The following is a 12,924-nucleotide window of genomic DNA, read 5'->3' on the forward strand; positions in this document are numbered from 1 at the left end:
GTAGAGTTGAAATTTTTAAATTTCATTTTTATTCCATTTTATTTAAATTAAAATTTATTGATTTTTAGTTTTATTATACCTCATTGAGAGGACAGCAAGGACATTCAAGGGCAGGAACATTTTTTCCTGGCTGGTGACTGGAATTTCAGACCCTGGCAGTGTGTGCAGAACCACACAGACTGGGATCAAACATGGGCTGGGATCACCTGGACTGAGATCCTATGGACTGGGACCATATGGAATGGGACCATAGGGATCAGGACGGTACACACTGGGATAAACTGGGTTGAGATTATATGGACTGGGACCACATGGACTGGGATTGCACAGACTGGGATCCCATGGACTGGGAAAAAGCATTGGCTACCATTGGCTACCATCCACATATAAAGGTGGCCACCTCAAGTTGTCTTGATCCTTTTTGGGTGTCCCATCCCCCTCTTTCCCCCGCCTTCCCCATCGTTCCCCCAATCCCCGCTCCCCTCCCCCGTGTTTGGTTTTGGGGGTTCCAGGCCCCTCCTGCTCCGTGGGGGGGTCCCGATCCCTCTTTGGTTTAATTTGGGGCCCCCAACCCCTTCTCACCGCGACCCCCGCGGCCGGGGGGGCTCTCAGCACCACCAGTGCCACCAGTCCGGCCCCAGCTGCCCCCGCACGCCCCATCCCCATCCCCAGGGTCACCTCCCCCCTCCCCAAATTCCGCTCCCGGGGAGCGCTGGGCGCTGCGGGTCCGCCTGGCGACTGAGGAGTCATCGACAACAAGCGCTCTGATTGGCTGGAAATGGCCCCGCGCAGTCTCTGATTGGCTAGCGCATTGAGAAGCGTTTTGATCTGCCTGGCAACCGATGAGCAGCGCTATCGCAGGCGCTGATTGCCTGAAAATCGCCGGCCCGGCAACTGAGTTGTCAGCAGCGCCGCGCGCTCTGATTGGCCAGGAGCTGTTTTGGGGTGGGGACGGGGGGAACTGGGGACCCCCAGGAGCCCCCCGGCTTTGGGGGTTTCCATCCCCCCTCGGCCCTCGGGGCGGCCCTGGGGCCACCCCAACACCCCCAAAGTGGGGAGGGCCCCCGGAGCCGTTTGGATCCCCCAAAAATGGGCTGGAAGCGGCAGGAGCCGCCCCAAAAAGGGATTGAAGGCTCCGGTCCGGGAATGGGGGAGGCTCCGGGGATGGCTCCGATCCGGATCGGGGCGGGCTGGGATTGAGGGAGGGTCCGTTCAGCGACTGGGGAGGGGTCTGGGACTGGGTCAGGGGCTGGCATTGGGGAGGGTTTGGGAATTGGGGAGGGGTCTGGGATTGAGGGGATTGCTCCATCCCGGGATTGGGGCAGGGTCGCTCCCTGGGGGAGGGGTCCATTATTGGGCCAGGGCCTCTCCCCTTCCCGAGCCCAATCCCGTTCCTGATCCTGTTCCCGATCCCAATCCCATTCCCATTTCTGTTCCCGTTCCCCATCTCATTCCCGACCCCGATCCCACTCCCATTCCCGATCCCGATCCTGTTCCCAGTCCCGGTCCCGCCGCTGTTTCCAGGAAATGGCTCTGCTCTCAACCCCGACCCCAAACCCAGCGGGTCAAACACCCCAGATCCTGGGGTCAACTCCCCCCGACCCCAGATCCTGGGGGTTCAAACACTGGGGGGGTCAAACACCCTCAAACCCAAACTCTGGGATGTCAAGCCCTACTCCCCCCCGCCCCCAGCCCCGAACCCCAAATTTTAGGATCAAACCCTCCAAATCCCAGATCCTGGGGTGTCAAACACTCCCCAATTCCCAAACGATGGGGTTAAATACCCCTGATTTTGCTGATGCAAAAAAATGTCTCAGAAATTCAGCCAGCTTGTTCACCTTTTTTGTAAACTTCTTTTCAGGGTTGGACGACCTGGTTGCGACAGCGGAACCCTTCTAAAAGACGGATGCTAAGAGACATAACCGGTGCTGTGGGAACAGGATTGGGAATTCTAAATAGCATTGATTCAGAAGTATTAATGAACACATTGGCTGCCACCACTAGATTTGACCAAATTCCAACAACCACTGCAGTCGTCCTTCTTGGCCTTGGGAAGACATCAGTGCTTGCTATCAAACACATTACCAAGTTGGGAGGAAGCAAGCGTAAATGATCACAAATTGGTAATTGATGCACTCGGTGCCACACAAAAGAACGTTTCTTTAGCTCTCAGCTGTATCCAGGCTCAATTAGGGATGCAGTCGGTTGCTGCCTCGATTATAAGAGAAGGTGAAGAAGGCACTTTTCCTACTGAGATTCGGAAAATAGTTTGGGACAGTGCCGCTGATTTTGAAAAGGAATTCCAATCCCGGTGGAACCTAGTGAACTTTACCTATGACCCCATCACAAACATAGCCACAGCTTTGGTGCTAACCGTACGTGATGCCTCAAGTGCATTTGGTATTCCCCATCATTGCACTAGGACTGGGACACATATGGAGCCACTGGGAATGTGCTGGGGGCAACTGGGACCACGCTGGGGGCAACTGGGGACAAGGGTGAGTGACTGGGGCCCTGCTGGGAGAGACTGGGATCATACTGGACTCATACTGGGATCTTACTGGGAGTGACTGGGACTATTCTGGGGGCAAGTGGGAGAACTGGGAACACATGGGATGAAAGTGGGAACAACGGGAACAGTGCTGGGGGCAAATTGTATCATAATGGGGAGTGACTGGCAGCAACTGGGCTCCTGCTGGGAGCAGCCCCTGGCGGCCCCGGGAGCCCCGCGCCCCTTTCCAGGCCATGCCGCCCCTCCAGCCCCAGCACCCCCCATTGCCGGGGTGCCGGCACTGCCAGGGGTCCCCCCCTCTCGGGTTCCCCGCTGGGGCTTCTGGGGCTCTCCTCTCTCGGGGCTCCCGCTCAGGGCAGCCGCGGCTCTCCCGGGGCTCCCCAAAACCGGTGTCCCCCCGACGGGGCTCTGCCGCCACCCACACTGGGATCCCCCGAAAACACCTCTCGGGGACCCCCCGATGTCCCCCCGAGGGCCAGCTGCGGCTCGGCTTTGGAGCCCTGCCAGCTCCAAACATCCCTCCCAAAGAACCCGAACCCAGGCACCCCCCAGGATATTTGGGCCGAGCTCCCCCTCCCCGGGCACCTGCGGGATGGGGGCGATGCTCCCGGGGTGCTGCGAGCTCAGGCAGCGCCAGGGCCACGCAATTCCTTCTCTCCTCTCCTCCGGCTGCTCCCTGCTGCCGCTGCGCCTCTTCCTCCCTCCCTCCTCCTCCTCCCCCGCTCCGGGATCCTAAACCATGAGGGGAAAGGAGCGAGGAAAGGGCAGAACCGTGAGGGGAAAGGAGCGAGGAAAGGGCGGAACCGTGAGGGGAAAGGAGCGGGGCCAAGGGGACGCGCTGTCCTAAAAAAGCCCGGTTTGACCCAAAATCACCCAAAAGGGCATCAAATGCAGCCTACATCCACATGGTTCGGCCTGACACCAACCAAATGGGATTAAAAGTATCCAGAGGGCTCTAAAATCCAACCCAAGGGGCTTAAAACTGCCCCAAGTGTTTTATAGCCCTCAAGAAATGGCTTAAGATCACCCGTAAATCTTTCACATGTGACTAAAATCCACCCTGAAAGTATCTGGTCCAGCCTAAAATCATCCAAAGGTATCTAAAATCACCAAAATGTCCCTGACACCAACACAAGAAGACCTAAAATCACCCTAAAAAGGCTTGGTTCAACCTAAAATTGCCCAAAGCAGCAAAAAACCCTACTTAAATGCACCCAAAATACCCAAAAAAGGGACCTAAAATCACCCACACAGGATTAGGATTCACCCATATGGGCCCAGTTTTTCCTAAACTCACCCAAATGGGCCCCAGCCCCACCCACATGGGCCTAAAATCATCCAAAGGGGTCTGAAATCCCCCCTAAACCCCACCAGATTCGGCCTCAAATCAGCCACAGGGGCTGAAAATCCACCCAAAAAGGCTCGGGATCCCCGCAAGGGATCTGAAGCCCACCCTAAACCTGCCCGGTTCGGCCCAAAATCCCCCAAAGGGGCCAAGCCCGAGGCCGAGCCCGGGATCGGCTCCGGGGTGGCTCCGGGACCTCCGCGTCCGCTCCGGGCAGTTTTGGCCGCGGCCCCGGACGGGCCTGGGCGGGACCGGGAGGGACCAGGGAGGGCTCGGGAGGGGTTTGGGCATCTGGGGCTTTTTTGGGCTTTTGGGAATTGTGTTGGGAGTTTACAGGGAATTGTTGGGGTTTTTGGGGAGAATTATTGGGTGTGGGGGTGTTTGGGAATTTTGGGAGTTTGGATTTTGAGGGGTTTTCTTGGTGCTTTGAGTGGGAAGTTTTTTTCCTGGGGGTATTTGGGGGTTAATTGATTTTTTTTGTGTTTTCTTTTGAATTTTGGAAGGTTTTACTGGGATTTTGTGGGGATTTTGTGGGATCCTCTGGAATTATTTCTGGGTTTTATTGGGATTTTTAGGGGATTTGGAGGCATTTTATTGGAATTGTTGGGGCATTTAGTGGGATTCTTTAGGGATTTGGCTTTTTCAGTTATTTTAGTGGGGATTTGGGGGGGCTTGTGGGTTTTTTTGGGTGTTGCCAAGATTTCTTTGGGTCTCGTGAGGATTTTGTGGGGCTTGTTGTGGTTTTGGAAACATTTTTGGGGGGATTTGTGGGGTTTAATTGGGATTTTGTGAGCTTTTTTTGGGATTCGAGGGTATTCTAATGGGAATTTGTGAAATTTAATTGCGATTTCATGGGGTTTATTGGGACTTTCAAGGGTTTAAACCAGATGTTGGTGCCTCTCAGCCCTTCCCCACACCCTGGGACAACTCCAAAGCCCCCCAAAATTCCACTAAAACCCCCCAAAATCCCCCAAAAATCCCAATTAAAAACTCCTAAACACCAAAGAATCCCACAAAATCCCAGTGGAACCCACCAAAATTAAAAAAAAAAAAAAAACCTCCCAAAAATTTCAATAAACCCCCCAAAAAATAGCCACCCCAAAACCCTAAAAAATCCCCAAAATCCAAAATCCTCAAATCCCACAAAACCCCCATAACCCCACAAACCCAGTAATTCTCTCCAAAATCCAATAATTCCCCCTAATCTCCCAACAAAATCCCCCAAAGCCCATAAATGCCGCCAAAAATCCCCCCAAAATCCCCCCAGAGCGCCCCAGACTCACCGGGGGCAGTCCTGGATCAGGGGGCACCGGCCAGTGGAACAGAAGTTGCTTCAGGGGGCCCGCGGAGCTTTTTGGGGAGGGGGCACCATGGGAGACCCCCCAAAAACGGGGGAGGGGAACCCCTGTGGTACCCCCTCCCCCGAATGCCCTCTCCCCCGGTTCAGGAATAGCCAAACTCAAGAAAATGTAAACCAGACTTGACTTTCCAGAAATTATTTTTGGCCGGGTTTAGCTGCATCCTCCAGGCTCAGGATCACCGGTGTATTTGCAGGTTTTGCTCTGCATCATCAGCCTGCCCAGACTCTGCTCGATGTTTCACAAATGGAGAAGACAATGGATAATGTGCCAAGCTTCCTTGCAAACAGCAACACCTGCATCAGCATGACAGAAAAGAAGGGAAAAAAAAAAAAAAGAAAATATTCACCGGTTAGAACAGAGCCAGTGTCCCACCATCTTCCCCTCCACTGTTATTACAGAGGCAAACCTGGGCCTAAAGCTTCCACCTCTCAGTTCCTGATGCTGTTTGACTTCAGCCTTGACTCCCCCTGATCTACCTGACTGCCGTCCAAGTGGGGCTGGGGATGCTCAGCCTGGAAACAGGAGACACTGGGGAGGCCTCCCTGCAGCTCTGCAGGACTGGAAGGGTCCCACAGGAAAGACGGGGACAGTGTTCAGCCGGGCCCGTGGCAACAGGACAAGGGGGGATGGCTTTCAACTGCAGGAGGCTGATTGAAGTTGGATCTGAGGGAGCTGCTCTTTTACACGGAGGCTGCTGAGGCACTGGCCCAGGCTCTGGATGCCCCATCCTTGGCAACAGGGCTGTGAGCAGCATGGGCTGGGGAAGATTGCTCAGCTCGGAACAAGATGCTCTTTAGATCCACTGTGATGTCACAGATGTGATGTTCCAGCAGGAACTTCCAGCGTCCAGCAAAGAGCACAACACAACCACTGGCCCTTGTGTCAGCCCACCCTGTGCCAGCCCTCGTGCCAGCTCACCCTTCACCATGCTCCCTGTCACTCTTCTCGTCACCTGCGCCCTGATACTCCCATCAGTCCTGAAAGCTCTCTGTTGCCTGGATTTTGTCATCCGTCCCTGCAGGATGCTCACATTTGTCCTGAGGAAGGTACAGTGCCATTCCATGGAGGTGGACACCCCCCAGCTGCCCGGCTGGGCTGGAGTTCTGTGGGGATGGGGTGGGACAGGGACCCCACTCTGAGGTGTTGCTACCTCTGCAGGCTGTCACCGAGAGAGAGGACGAGATGGAGGTGGACATGCAGGCTGATAGAGAGGAGGACATGGAAGTGGATGGAGAAGAGAGTGGAGACAATGCGATGGAGGTGGACATGGAGATTGATACAGAGGAGAAGATGGAAGTGGATGGAGAAGAGAGTGGAGAGGAAGAGATGGAGGTGGACATGCAGATGGATACAGAGGAGGAGATGGAAGTGGATGGAGAAGAGACTGGAGAGGAAGAGATGGAGGTGGACATGGAGATTGATACAGAGGAGGAGATGGAAGTGGATGGAGAAGAGACTGGAGAGGAAGAGATGGAGGTGGACATGCAGATGGATACAGAGGAGGAGATGGAAGTGGATGGAGAAGAGACTGGTGAAGAAGAGATGGAGGTAGATGTGGAAGAGGAGATGGACGTGGAAATGGAAGAGTACCTTGAGGACATGGACATTGATGAGAAAGATGAGGAAGAGGCCATGATCTTGGGATGAAGAGCAATACCAGCAGCAGGACAGACATGTGGTCCCCACAGGCAGAGCGGGTCCCCTGCTGCCAGGCTGGGACTGGGCTGGGTGGTCCCTGCTCAGGGATGTGGGACCCGGTGCATTGGGTTCTGGTGGCCATCCCCAGCCTGTGCTGCGCTTGCTGGGCCAGCCTGGGGGCACATGGAAGAGCCCTCTCTGCCTGATTGGAGTGACTGTGCCTCTTGCTTTTCCTCAAGGACCGATGGAGATCCCGGACAGAGATGCCACCCTTTTGTACATACGTTGTAGAGTTTGTTGTTGTCTTTAGGCTATAGGTTTTAGGGCTTCTTTTTGTCTTCTGTAAATACGTTTCATAGACTTTTGTTAGATATGTTCTTGGGTATATATGTTCCATAGATAGTTGTTGTTACAAATATTCTTACAATGTAAATGTGTTCTGTGTTTTCTTTGCTGTTTTTCTGAAAATAAACAAGCTTTATTTTTCACACCCCAGTTCTCTTTCCATTTGCTTCAGGCACAGGTAGCATTTGCAAAGTTGTGGTTTCCGCTTGCTCCAGGTTCCCAGGGCTGGAGGTCGGTGGGGGCGCTGGCACAGCCACAACCTTTTGTTTGGGGGCAATATTGGGAAGGGGGTGGGAGAGGGGGCACAGGGGGAGGTGGGACCCACTGAGGCTCCCCCAGGTCACCCCAGGACCCCCAGGCCCCGTCCCAGCCCCCCCAGTTCCCTCCACAGCCCTGGCTGAGGGAGGCTCAGCCCAGGAGCCGCCGTCGTTCGGGGCTCCCCCGAGGGCAGCCGCCAACGGAAGAGCTCCCGGCTCGGAGAGGCCCCAGCAGAGGAGGGGATCTTGTCCCTCCTCGAGTGCCCTGAAGGGTCTTCAGGCCCCTCTGAAGAGGAGTTTTTCTCTTTTTAGGGATGTTTGGGGGGACCTCACCCCTCCAAGGGTGTTTTTTCCTCCCCATTTTCAGGTGTTTGTGGGGCCACAGCCCCACAAGCCCCTTTTCAGGGGTGATCATGACGGCTTTAAGTGACATTTTTCTGGGGGACTCACTCCAAGCCGCTGTAGGGGATGTTTTGCCCCCCAGGGTGGATTTTTGGGGTTTAAGGGCCCCCGCTCTGGTCGGGTCCCACTCTAACTCCCCTGAAGAGGCCAACACCACTCCTGCTGATTCCGGCAGCAGAGCCCTAGGAGGGTTGTAAGAGTTGAAATTTTTAAATTTCATTTTTATTCTATTTTATTTAAATTAAAATTTATTGATTTTTAGTTTTATTATAACTCGTTGAGAGGACAGCAAGGACATTCAAGGGCAGGAACATTTTTTCCTGGCTGGTGACTGGAATTTCAGACCCTGGCAGTGTGTGCAGAACCACACAGACTGGGATCAAACATGGGCTGGGATCACCTGGACTGAGATCCTATGGACTGGGACCATATGGAATGGGACCATAGGGATCAGGACGGTACACACTGGGATAAACTGGGTTGAGATTATATGGACTGGGACCACATGGACTGGGATTGCACAGACTGGGATCCCATGGACTGGGAAAAAGCATTGGCTACCATTGGCTACCATCCACATATAAAGGTGGCCACCTCAAGTTGTCTTGATCCTTTTTGGGTGTCCCATCCCCCTCTTTCCCCCGCCTTCCCCATCGTTCCCCCAATCCCCGCTCCCCCTCCCCCGTGTTTGGTTTTGGGGGTTCCAGGCCCCTCCTGCTCCGTGGGGGGGTCCCGATCCCTCTTTGGTTTAATTTGGGGCCCCCAACCCCTTCTCACCGCGACCCCCCGCGGCCGGGGGGGCTCTCAGCACCACCAGTGCCACCAGTCCGGCCCCAGCTGCCCCCGCACGCCCCATACCCCATCCCCAGGGTCACCTCCCCCCTCCCCAAATTCCGCTCCCGGGGAGCGCTGGGCGCTGCGGGTCCGCCTGGCGACTGAGGAGTCATCGACAACAAGCGCTCTGATTGGCTGGAAATGGCCCCGCGCAGTCTCTGATTGGCTAGCGCATTGAGAGGCGTTTTGATCTGCCTGGCAACCGATGAGCAGCGCTATCGCAGGCGCTGATTGGCTGAAAATCGCCGGCCCGGCAACTGAGTTGTCATCAGCGCCGCGCGCTCTGATTGGCCAGGAGCTGTTTTGGGGTGGGGACGGGGGGAACTGGGGACCCCCAGGAGCCCCCCGGCTTTGGGGGTTTCCATCCCCCCTCGGCCCTCGGGGCGGCCCGGGGGCCACCCCAACACCCCCAAAGTGGGGAGGGTCCCCGGAGCCGTTTGGATCCCCCAAAAATGGGCTGGAAGCGGCAGGAGCCGCCCCAAAAAGGGATTGAAGGCTCCGGTCCGGGAATGGGGGAGGCTCCGGGGATGGCTCCGATCCGGATCGGGGCGGGCTGGGATTGAGGGAGGGTCCGTTCAGCGACTGGGGAGGGGTCTGGGACTGGGTCAGGGGCTGGCATTGGGGAGGGTTTGGGAATTGGGGAGGGGTCTGGGATTGAGGGGATTGCTCCATCCCGGGATTGGGGCAGGGTCGCTCCCTGGGGGAGGGGTCCATTATTGGGCCAGGGCCTCTCCCCTTCCCGAGCCCAATCCCGTTCCTGATCCTGTTCCCGATCCCAATCCCATTCCCATTTCTGTTCCCGTTCCCCATCTCATTCCCGACCCCGATCCCACTCCCATTCCCGATCCCGATCCTGTTCCCAGTCCCGGTCCCGCCGCTGTTTCCAGGAAATGGCTCTGCTCTCAACCCCGACCCCAAACCCAGCGGGTCAAACACCCCAGATCCTGGGGTCAACTTCCCCCGACCCCAAATCCTGGGGGTTCAAACACTGGGGGGGTCAAACACCCTCAAACCCAAACTCTGGGATGTCAAGCCCTACCCCCCCCCCCCCAGCCCCGAACCCCAAATTTTAGGATCAAACCCTCCAAATCCCAGATCCTGGGGTGTCAAACACTCCCCAATTCCCAAACGATGGGGTTAAATACCCCTGATTTTGCTGATGCAAAAAAATGTCTCAGAAATTCAGCCAGCTTGTTCACCTTTTTTGTAAACTTCTTTTCAGGGTTGGACGACCTGGTTGCGACAGCGGAACCCTTCTAAAAGATGGATGCTAAGAGACATAACCGGTGCTGTGGGAACAGGATTGGGAATTCTAAATAGCATTGATTCAGAAGTATTAATGAACACATTGGCTGCCACCACTAGATTTGACCAAATTCCAACAACCACTGCAGTCGTCCTTATTGGCCTTGGGAAGACATCAGTGCTTGCTATCAAACATATTACCAAGTTGGGAGGAAGCAAGCGTAAATGATCACAAATTGGTAATTGATGCACTCGGTGCCACACAAAAGAACGTTTCTTTAGCTCTCAGCTGTATCCAGGCTCAATTAGGGATGCAGTCGGTTGCTGCCTCGATTATAAGAGAAGGTGAAGAAGGCACTTTTCCTACTGAGATTCGGAAAATAGTTTGGGACAGTGCCGCTGATTTTGAAAAGGAATTCCAATCCCGGTGGAACCTAGTGAACTTTACCTATGACCCCATCACAAACATAGCCACAGCTTTGGTGCTAACCGTACGTGATGCCTCAAGTGCATTTGGTATTCCCCATCATTGCACTAGGACTGGGACACATATGGAGCCACTGGGAATGTGCTGGGGGCAACTGGGACCACGCTGGGGGCAATTGGGGACAAGGGTGAGTGACTGGGGCCCTGCTGGGAGAGACTGGGATCATACTGGACTCATACTGGGATCTTACTGGGAGTGACTGGGACTATTCTGGGGGCAAGTGGGAGAACTGGGAACACACGGGATGAAAGTGGGAACAACGGGAGCAGTGCTGGGGGCAAATTGTATCATAATGGGGATTGACTGGCAGCAACTGGGCTCCTGCTGGGAGCAGCCCCTGGCGGCCCCGGGAGCCCCACACCCCTTTCCCGGCCATGCCGCCCCTCCAGCCCCAGCACCCCCCATTGCCGGGGTGCCGGCACTGCAAGGGGTCCCCCCCTCTCGGGGTCCCCGCTGGGTCTTCTGGGGCTCTTCTCTCTCTGGGCTCCCGCTCAGGGCAGCCGCGGCTCTCCCGGGGCTCCCCAAAACCGGTGTCCCCCCGACGGGGCTCTGCCGCCACCCACACTGGGATCCCCCGAAAACACCTCTCGGGGACCCCCCGATGTCCCCCCGAGAGCCAGCTGCGGCTCGGCTTTGGAGCCCTGCCAGCTCCAAACATCCCTCCCAAAGAACCCGAACCCAGGCACCCCCCAGGATATTTGGGCCGAGCTCCCCCTCCCTGGGCACCTGCGGGATGGGGGCGATGCTCCCGGGGTGCTGCGAGCTCAGGCAGCGCCAGGGCCACGCGATTCCTTCTCTCCTCTCCTCCGGCTGCTCCCTGCTGCCGCTGCGCCTCTTCCTCCCTCCCTCCTCCTCCTCCCCCGCTCCGGGATCCTGAACCATGAGGGGAAAGGAGCGAGGAAAGGGCAGAACCGTGAGGGGAAAGGAGCGGGGCCAAGGGGACGCGCTGTCCTAAAAAAGCCCGGTTTGACCCAAAATCACCCAAAAGGGCATCAAATGCAGCCTACATCCACATGGTTCGGCCTGACACCAACCAAATGGGATTAAAAGTATCCAGAGGGCTCTAAAATCCAACCCAAGGGGCTTAAAACTGCCCCAAGTGTTTTATAGCCCGCAAGAAATGGCTTAAGATCACTTGTAAATCTTTCAAATGTGACTAAAATCCACCCTGAAAGTATCTGGTCCAGCCTAAAATCATCCAAAGGTATCTAAAATCACCAAAATGTCCCTGACACCAACACAAGAAGACCTAAAACCACCCTAAAAAGGCTTGGTTCAATCTAAAATTGCCCAAAGCAGCAAAAAACCCTACTTAAATGCACCCAAAATACCCAAAAAAGGGACCTAAAATCACCCACACAGGATTAGGATTCACCCATATGGGCCCAGTTTTTCCTAAACTCACCCAAATGGGCCCCAGCCCCACCCCCATGGGCCTAAAATCACCCAAAGGGGTCTGAAATCCCCCCTAAACTCTACCAGATTCGGCCTCAAATCAGCCACAGGGGCGTAAAATCCACCCGAAAAGGCTCGGGATCCCCGCAAGGGATCTGAAGCCCACCCTAAACCTGCCCGGTTCGGCCCAAAATCCCCCAAAGGGGCCGAGCCCGAGGCCGAGCCCGGGATCGGCTCCGGGGTGGCTCCGGGACCTCCGCGTCCGCTCCGGGCAGTTTTGGCCGCAGCCCCGGACGGGCCTGGGTGGGACCGGGAGGGACCAGGGAGGGCTCGGGAGGGGTTTGGGCATCTGGGGCTTTTTTGGGCTTTTGGGAATTGTGTTGGGAGTTTACAGGGAATTGTTGGGGTTTTTGGGGAGAATTATTGGGTGTGGGGGTGTTTGGGAATTTTGGGAGTTTGGATTTTGAGGGGTTTTCTTGGTGCTTTGAGTGGGAAGTCTTTTTCCTGGGGGTATTTGGGGGTTAATTGATTTTTTTTGTGTTTTCTTTTGAATTTTGGAAGGTTTTACTGGGATTTTGTGGGGATTTTGTGGGATCCTCTGGAATTATTTCTGGGTTTTATTGGGATTTTTAGGGGATTTGGAGGCATTTTATTGGAATTGTTGGGGCATTTAGTGGGATTCTTTGGGGATTTGGCTTTTTCAGTTATTTTAGTGGGGATTTGGGGGGGCTTGTGGGTTTTTTTGGGTGTTGCCAAGATTTCTTTGGGTCTCGTGAGGATTTTGTGGGGCTTGTTGTGGTTTTGGAAACATTTTTGGGGGGATTTGTGGGGTTTAATTGGGATTTTGTGAGCTTTGTTTGGGATTCGAGGGTATTCTAATGGGAATTTGTGAAATTTAATTGCGATTTCATGGGGTTTATTGGGACTTTCAGGGGTTTAAACCAGATGTTGGTGCCTCTCAGCCCTTCCCCACACCCTGGGACAACTCCAAAGCCCCCCAAAATTCCACTAAAACCCCCCAAAATCCCCCAAAAATCCCAATTAAAAACTCCTAAACACCAAAGAATCCCACAAAATCCCAGTGGAACCCACCAAAATTAAAA

Source organism: Anomalospiza imberbis, unplaced genomic scaffold (genome assembly GCF_031753505.1).
Source record: "Anomalospiza imberbis isolate Cuckoo-Finch-1a 21T00152 unplaced genomic scaffold, ASM3175350v1 scaffold_430, whole genome shotgun sequence".
NCBI lineage: Eukaryota > Metazoa > Chordata > Aves > Passeriformes > Viduidae > Anomalospiza > Anomalospiza imberbis.